General features: G+C 48.0%; 1 non-coding gene across 1 annotated transcript; it reads right to left on the bottom strand.

Annotated features, from left to right (window-relative positions):
* Positions 1–809: 809 nt before the first annotated feature.
* TRNAK-CUU (transfer RNA lysine (anticodon CUU)) lies at positions 810–882 on the bottom strand. Its single transcript has one exon. It is a non-coding gene; the product is annotated as a tRNA-Lys (tRNA).
* Positions 883–9414: the final 8532 nt, after the last annotated feature.

The raw sequence follows: 9414 nt of genomic DNA, 5'->3' as shown, positions 1-9414 counted from the left end.
AGATGGCGCCACCCGATGCCTTGTGGGGCGGCACCCTTCTTCTTCCTTCTCCCTGCACAGGCGCAGGGCAGAAAATTCCAGTCTGCCCTTTTCCCCTCCCCCGACAGCAGCAACAGCCAGGCGTGGGCGGAGAAATCCAGCCCGCCCTTTTCCCCTCCCCCAACAGCAGCAACAGCCAGGTGTGGGCGGAAAAATCCAGCCTGCCCTTTTCCCTTCCCCCGACAGCAGCAACAGCCAGGCGTGGGCAGGAAACTCAAGTCTGCCCTCCACCCCAGCAACAGCAGCCACCAATCCCTAAACCCTGCCCCTTCCCCCAGCAACAGCGACAGCCAATCCCTAACCACCACCCCTCCCCCATCCAGTACCGCCCACTGACCTTTCGCCGGCAACCAATCAGAACAGGGCGTGGCTTCGACCAATCAGCCTTCCCCAGCCCCTATAAAACTGTTGCCTCTCCCTCAGTAAAGTGGACTTGCGTGTTTACCTTGTCTCCGCGGTAGTTCTTCTGCCGTGCGCCCTCCAGTCCTGAGAGCCCCCGACAAGGGCCTGGCCTCCCTTGTCCCCAGTTCGTCGCCTGCTTCTCCGGGCGACCCCTTCGTCGCCGGCTTCTCCGGGCAACCCCTTCGTCGCCGGCTTCGCCGGGCGACCCCATCAGCCGAACCGCGCAACCCCTTGTGAGACCGATCCCTCGTCTGCTGTGGGACCGACCCCTCGTCCCAAGTGGGACCAACCCCTCGTCCAGAGCTGGACCGACCCCTCGTCCGCAGCCAGACCCCACCTCTACCGACCGAGCAAGCCGCCGCAGCTGGTGCCCAACGTGGGGCTCGAACCCACGACCCTGGGATTAAGAGTCCCATGCTCTACCGACTGAGCTAGCCGGGCAGCTAGCGCCCATCGTGGGGCAAGGCAACTCCACCACAGCCTCACTCCATAACCTGGTGACCCCCCCCTCCTCTCTTCTCACCTTGGGACTTCTCTCATGCAACATTGCTGCTACCTGAGCCTTGGCTACCTCATATGATCCACGGCCGTCTGGGAGAATCGCTGGATGGCTTTCTCCTTCCATGTCGGGGGCTTATACCGACCCGCTATGATTAAGAGGAGCCTTGGATTTCTCGGGAGTGTGCGCTTGCACGTCTGAAGTAATCCTACCACAGCCCTACGCCCTCCTCTCTTCTCACCTTGGGACTTCTCTCGTGCAACATTGCTGCTACCTGAGCCTTGGCTACCTCATACGATCCACGGCGGTCTGGGAGAATTGCTGGATGGCTTTCTCCTTCCATGTCGGGGGCTTATACCGACCCGCTATGATTAAGAGGAGCCTTGGATTTCTCGGGAGCGTGCGCTTGCACGTCTGAAGTAATCCTACCACAGCCCTACGCCCTCCTCTCTTCTCACCTTGGGACTTCTCTCGTGCAACATTGCTGCTACCTGAGCCTTGGCTACCTCATAGGATCCACGGCGGTCTGGGAGAATCGCTGGATGGCTTTCTCCTTCCATGTTGGGGGCTTATACCGACCCGCTATGATTAAGAGGAGCCTTGGATTTCTCGGGAGCGTGCGCTTGCACGTCTGAAGTAATCCTACCACAACCCTACGCCCTCCTCTCTTCTCACCTTGGGACTTCTCTCGTGCAACATTGCTGCTACCTGAGCCTTGGCTACCTCATATGATCCACGGCGGTCTGGGAGAATCGCTGGATGGCTTTCTCCTTCCATGTCGGGGGCTTATACCGACCCGCTATGATTAAGAGGAGCCTTGGATTTCTTGGGAGCACGCGCTTGCACGTCTGAAGTAACCCTACCACAGCCCTACGCCCTCCTCTCTTCTCACCCCTATCTTTTCGCTCTGCATTGCTGCTCCTGAACCTTGGTGACCTCATATGATCCACGGCGGTCTGGGAGAATCGCTGGATGGCTTTCTCCTTCCATGTCGGGGGCTTATACCGACCCGCTATGATTAAGAGGCGCCAATAAAACTCTCAGGAGCGTGTGCCTGAGCACCTCCACCCCTGCCTTCACCTCTGCCTCCTCCCCTCCACGCTTGCTCCCCTTTGCCTTGCTCCACTGCTCGTCATCCCGCCCTCCCCTTGTCGGGGCCTTCTCTTGGCCCGCGACCACCGTCGGAGCCCCACCAGCTCCGACCCCTCATCTCACCGCGCACCTCGGCTCCCATCGCCGCGCTCTCAAGGATGCCGCTCAGCCAATCTGGGTCCCCGGGAGATACGTCAAACCCGCCACCTCAGCGGCGGATGTCCCGCAGGGCACGGCGCCAGATGCGAGTGATCCAGCACCAACTGAGCCAGCTCACCCTCCACCCCAAGAGGCAACCATCCAACCCTGAAGTCCGTTCACTGCTCGCACTCTACCGTCAGTGCAGACGCCGCAACCCTCGCCATGCTGCCGAGCCAATTAACATAGTCTCTCTCCTTCTCCTTATGCTCTCCCTCGCCACCTCTGGCCAAGCTAACCCCTCTCACCAGCTCCGCTAAACGGCCCGCAACCCGCTTTCCCCGGCCCGCAGCTTGCGGAGCTTCCTCCTGTCTCGACCTCACTCCTCTTCTCAGCCATCCAAAGCGTCCTTTCTCGTCCCCCGCCCCCCTCCTTTTTTCGCTTGAACTCCTACTGCGTTGCAGATTGGGCCGCCCCATGCCGGCCCGCCCCATTAACATCGGCCTCTCTCGCACCCGTGAAGACTTTGGCCTTCTTATTGTCCTCGCCTACGTCTCCACCACTCCCGACGCTGCCGCCACCACCATCGCTGGTGCCCTGACGCGACTTGTCCTCACCCCTGCGATCCTCCAGACCATCACACAGTCTGCCTCTACCGCTCTTCGCCGCCAAGAAGAGATCAACTACCTGTAACGCGCTGTCATCCTGGACTTTTAACAAGCAGATGGACCTTATAGCCACCAAGATCAACAAGAATTGGACATTGGCCACCCTTGCTTGCAACGGCAAGATACTGCCCCCCAAATTGTACATTTGTATCCCCGTCATACTCACCTCCCTCTTCAGCCCCGCTTCCCTCATTGCTTACTGCCTCTTGGGCCTCGGCTACTTGTTGCTGCTGCCATCCTGGCCCTTATTTGAAAAGAAGGGGGAAATGCGGTCACCCCTCGGGCTGAAGTGTGGTTTGCTGGCCTGGCAGGGGAGCGGCCGCGGTAGGCCTAATTCCGCTGCCCCCATAATAGGGTGGTTGGTCGGGTCCACCGCCACCCCTGAAGGAAGCTCGGCATGGGCGCATAGTGCCCTCGGGTCTCCCCTTCTCGGCAGCCATGCTTCCGCGGCCGCCCCTCCTCCCAGATGGCGCCACCCGATGCCTTGTGGGGCGGCACCCTTCTTCTTCCTTCTCCCTGCACAGGCGCAGGGCAGAAAATTCCAGTCTGCCCTTTTCCCCTCCCCCGACAGCAGCAACAGCCAGGCGTGGGCGGAGAAATCCAGCCCGCCCTTTTCCCCTCCCCCAACAGCAGCAACAGCCAGGTGTGGGCGGAAAAATCCAGCCCGCCCTTTTCCCTTCCCCCGACAGCAGCAACAGCCAGGCGTGGGCAGGAAACTCAAGTCTGCCCTCCACCCCAGCAACAGCAGCCACCAATCCCTAAACCCTGCCCCTTCCCCCAGCAACAGCGACAGCCAATCCCTAACCACCACCCCTCCCCCGTCCAGTACCGCCCACTGACCTTTCGCCGGCAACCAATCAGAACAGGGCGTGGCTTCGACCAATCAGCCTTCCCCAGCCCCTATAAAACTGTTGCCTCTCCCTCAGTAAAGTGGACTTGCGTGTTTACCTTGTCTCCGCGGTAGTTCTTCTGCCGTGCGCCCTCCAGTCCTGAGAGCCCCCGACAAGGGCCTGGCCTCCCTTGTCCCCAGTTCGTCGCCTGCTTCTCCAGGCGACTCCTTCGTCGCCGGCTTCGCCGGGCGACCCCGTCAGCCGAACCGCGCAACCCCTTGTGAGACCGATCCCTCATCTGCTGTGGGACCGACCCCTCGTCCCAAGTGGGACCAACCCCTCGTCCAGAGCTGGACCAACCCCTCGTCCGCAGCCAGACCCCACCTCTACCGACCGAGCAAGCCGCCGCACATGACCAAGTGGGTTTCATTCCTGGTATGCAAGGATAGTTCAACATAAGAAAACCAATCAGTATAAAATACCACATTAATAGATCAAAAGAAAAAACATGATCATCTCTATCGATGCAGAAAAAACACTTGACAATATACAACACTGTTTCTTGATAAAATCACTTCAAAATATAGGAATAGAAGGAAACTTCCTCAACATGATAAAAGGTATATATGAAAAACCCACAGGTAATATCATATTCAATGATGAAATGCTAAAGGCTTTCTCTAAGATCTGAAACAAGACAAAGATGCCCACTGTCATTGCTCTTTTTTAACATTGTGTTAGAAGTACTTGCTGAAGCACTTAGGGGAGAAAAAGAAATAAAAGACATACAAATTGGAAATGAAGAAGAAAATTTTGACTATTTGTAGATGACATGATCCCATACGTAGAAAACCCTGAGAAATCAGCAACAAACCTTACAGACCTGATAAACAAGCTCAGTAAAGTGGCAGGATATAAGATTAACATGTAAAAATCAGTAACATTTCTGTACACAATATGAGCAATCTGAGAAGGAAATCAAGAAAAAAATTTCCATTTATACTAGCAACTAAAATAATTAAATACCTAGGAATAAACTTAACTAAAGATATAAAGGACTTGTCTTCAGAAAACTACACAACTTGGTTAAAGGAATTCAAAGAGGACCTAAATAAATGGAAGAATATTCCATGTTCATGGACTGGAAGATTAAATATCATTAAAGAGTCTGTCCTACCAAAACTGATTTATAGATTTAACACAATCCCAATAAAAGTTGTAACAGCAGTTTTTACTGAATTGCAAAAGCCAATTATGAAATTTATTTGCAAGGACAAGGGACCTGAATAGGAAAAAGAAAAATGAGATGAGAGAACTCACACTTCCTGACTTTAAAACATACTTCAAAGACTACAGTGGTCAAAACTGCATGACAGTGGCACAAGGATAAACATACTGACCAATGGAACAGGATTGACAGTTCTGATATAGATCCTTGCATATATGGTGAACTGACTTTTGAGAAGGCCACAAGGCCCACTCAACTGGGAGAGCATGGCTTCTTCAACAAATGGTCCTTGAAGAACTGTATATCCATATCCAAAAGAATGAGTAAGGATCACCATCTCTTGTGCTATACAAAGATTAATTCAAGGTGAACCAAAGATCTAAATATAAGAGCCAAGATGATAAATCTTTTAGAAGATAATGTAGGGAAGCCTCTATGAGATCTTTTAGTAGGAAATGGTGCCATAAGCTTTACACCAAAAGCTTGAGCAATGAAGAAAAAAACAGATAAATGGGACCTCCTCAAAATAAAAAAGTTTTGTGTTTCAAAGGAGTTTGTCAAGAAGGTAAACAGGCAGCCTACTCAATGGGAGAAAATATTTGATAACCATCTCTCTTATAATAGCCTAATTTTCAGCATACACAAAGAAATCCCACATCTTAAAAAATAGAAAGACAATGCATTTTTAAAAAGGGGCAAGAGTTTTGAATAGATACTTCTCCAAAGAAGAAATACAAATGGCTAAAAAGAAATGAAAAGGTGCTCAATATCACTAGCTATTAGGGAAATGCAAGTCAAAACTACAATGAGATATTATCTAACATCTATTAGACTGGTGGCAGTTACAAAATCAGAGGACTACAAGCATTGGAGAAGATGTGGAGGAAAGGGAACACTTTCTCTCCTAGTGGGAATGTAGAATGGTGCAGCCATTGTGGAGGACAGTTTGGCAGTTCTTCAGGAAGCTAATCATAAAACTGCCATATAATCCAGCAATCCTGTTTCTGGGTATATACCCAGATGATTTGAAGCAGGTACACAACAGATATCTGCACAACAATGTTCACAGTGGCATTATTCACTATTGCCAAAAGTTGGAAGCAACCCAAGTGACCATGAGCAGGTGAATGGATAAACAAATTGTGATGTATACATTTAATGGATTATTACTTAGCTGTAAGAAGGAATGCTGTATTATTACACAAGATAACATGGATGAATCTTATGTTGAGGGAAGTAAATCAGTCACTGAAAGACAAAAATGACATGACGTCACTGATAAGACTTAAGCAAATTGAGCAGACTCACAGAGTTAGAGTCTGGAAGAAACATTAACAGGGGACAGAAAGGGAGTAGGGATAGTGCCATTGTCCGTATGGGCAAAATCTATGATAAGGTGGAAGGATATGGTTGGGCAGTGGATGGATGTGAGAGTGGTGCAGTGATGTGACTGGGTTCAGCCATGCTGATCTGTGAGGGGGAGTGGGTGTGGGCTTGGGTTGGACTATCCATGGAACTTGAGGGAGGGTTGGAGGAAGGAGCAGGTGAACTCTGGGAATTTGCAGGTCTGTGGTTAAAACTACAATGGTGTGAATGTTTCTCTGGCAAACATGGCAGGGGAGGGTTACTGGTGTAGGCTGTTGGGTGTGGGGAATATGTAGGATAGGGTACATCTGGGCATGCATCTATGGAATATATAATGTTTATCTTGTCATAGTGTGTTATCTCAGTAGGTGGAGACCCCCACAATAAACAAGAAAATATTAAACTCCTATCCTGGAGAGTCCTGCTAAGTTCTTAATTAGAGGGACAGGAATCTCTTAAGAACATAAGCAGTGCCTAATAAAAGAAAAGAAAACAATATATCCAGCCCTCAACACTATTGCAAGTAACTATGAACCTCATTCTTCAAAACTTGAAACTTTATGGTTACCATAGGTTCTAGGGGCAGGAGAAGGGAAAAATAGAACAGAAGGAACATAGGACATTTTTAGGGCATCAAAATTGTTCCGCATGATCTTCCAACAATGGATACAGGCTGTTTTAAATTTCATCAAAATGTATAGAAATGTACTAGGTGAAATTTAAACCATAATGTGAACCATTGTCCATAGTTAGTAACAATGCTTCAGTATTTGTACATCAATTGTAACAAATGTACCATCCACATATAAAATGCTATTAATAGAAGAGAGCGGAAAAGGGGAGGGCATTCAGTATATGGGAATTCCCTATATTTTCTGTGTGATTTTTCTGTTCCCTAAAGCTTCTTTGAAGATAAATGAAAAAATTAAAACACCAGGGGAATATAAGTAAAAATTGTCACTGTACATACAAGATAACAGATTTCACGGTGATGAAAGACACAATGTATAAATTTTTTAAAAATTTTATTTTAAATTTTTAAATTTTTCTATCTTTTATTTTTGTATTTTATTTATTAAAAAAATTTTTTTTGAGTTACTGGGGCCAGGGATTGAACCTGGGACCTCGTATGCAGGAAGCTTGTGCTCAGGCACTAAGCCACATTGGCTCCCCTGAGTTGGTTTATTCATTGTATACATGTTGTTTTTATTTATTTATTTTTTGAGGCAACTGGGACCAAACCCAGGACCTTCCATGTGGGAAGCAGGCACTCAACTGCTTGAGCCATATCTGCTGCCCTAAATTATTATTTTATTTTATAATTAATTTTTTTTTTTGCTTCATTTTTGGAGAGGTTTTGGATCACAGAAGGGTCAAAACTGTGACAGGGGAGGATCACTGGTGTGAGATGTAGGTAATGGGGGGATGTATGGGGAAGGCACCTAGGGCATGCCTCTACGGCATATGAATATGTTCAAACGTATGTGGGGCATTGTATCAGTGAGTGGAGACCCATACAATAACTGAAAGACTATTGTATTTCCATCCTGGGGAGTCCTGCTACATTCTCTAATAGAATGACAAGAATTCCCCAAGTACAAGGGCAGTGTCTAGTGAAGAAAGAAAGACCTTATGTCAGGTCCTTGATATTGCTGATTCTACGTATGAACCTTTTCTTGTGAAATTAAAACTTAGCCTAGTATTATATATTGCCTAAGAGTTGCCTCCTGAAAGTCTTTTTGTTCAAATGTGGCCTCTCTCTAAGCCAAACTCAGCATGTAAACACATTATCTCCCCTTGGCATGGGACATAACTCCCAGGGATGAGCCTCCCTGGCACCAAGGGATTATTACCAAGAACCAACTAGTAATGCATATGGAAAAAAACCTGGGCCAAAAGGGGGAAATATTAAACACAAATAAGTTTTTATGGCTAATAGATTTCAAAGTGAGGTAGGAGGTCATTTCAGAGGTTACACTTATGCACATCTCAGCAGCATCTCATTGACTGCTACAGTAAACAGTGCCTCAAACAGTGGGGCTCCTTAGGGCTCTAGAGACATCTTGACACTACAAGCAGGGCAGAGAGGCTCAGGAATTCAGCACCCTGTCCATGGGCCTTACTTTGGAATTTATGCTCCCCAGTGTAATAGAGTTAGACTCATTTACAGTTTTCTTACACATGGGTCTTCTGCTCCTTTTATTTGAACCTTTAATTAGCGCTATACTTGTTAAATATATGTGTAGCAGTTGGATATAGTTATGAATTCCAAAAATAGATATTGGATTATGTTTGTAATCTGGTCTGTACCTGGGCGTGATTGAGTTATGATTAAGGCTTTGATTGGGCCACGCCATTAGGGTGTTGAGTTCCCCCTCTTGGTGGGTGGGGACTCACAGATAAAAGGCATGGCAAAGGACAAAATTGAGGGCTTTTAATGTTGGAGTTTTGATGTTGGTGTTTGATGCTGAGCTGGGGCCCCAGGGAGAGAGACAGAGTTGTTTGTCTGATAGTCTACAGCTGGCGTTGTGGAGCGAGGCAAAGCCTAGAGAGCCTCATAGTATACAACAGACCTTCTGGAGAAAACAGAGGAGCCCAGAGGAGCCCAGGAAGCCTGAACCCTCACAGATGTTGGCAGCCATCTTGTTCCAACACATGAAAATAGACTTTGGTGAGGGAAGTAAATTATGCTTTATGACCTGGTGTCTGTAAGCTCCTACCCCAAATGGGTACCCTTTATAAAAACCAACCAATTTCTGGTATTTTGCATCAGCACCCCTTTGGCTAATACAATATGTGCCAGAGACTTAAATCTTTGTTCTGTTCATGTGCCAGGTAAGTCCTGAATCTTATCAGAGTTGCAACACCTACTCTACAGTTCATTGGATTCACCTAGAACAGCTAACAAGATGATGATGACAATATTCATCCCAAGGAATAGAGTGTCTCCAATTGCAAGCAAGACAGTTCCATCCATCTGCACCATGGGATCTAAACCCCCTCTCAAATAGAAACAGAGTGGGCATCACCATCCCAGAATCCTCAAGACTGGAGAATGAACAGTGGATTAAAGTAAATTTATTATTATTCTCTTATAGACATATTATTATTCTAGCAATGGAATAATTTGTATCATTGATATAAAGGCATTGG

Source organism: Dasypus novemcinctus, chromosome 13, assembly GCF_030445035.2.
Source record: "Dasypus novemcinctus isolate mDasNov1 chromosome 13, mDasNov1.1.hap2, whole genome shotgun sequence".
Taxonomy (NCBI): domain Eukaryota; kingdom Metazoa; phylum Chordata; class Mammalia; order Cingulata; family Dasypodidae; genus Dasypus; species Dasypus novemcinctus.
This window is presented reverse-complemented; position numbering and strand designations above follow the sequence as displayed.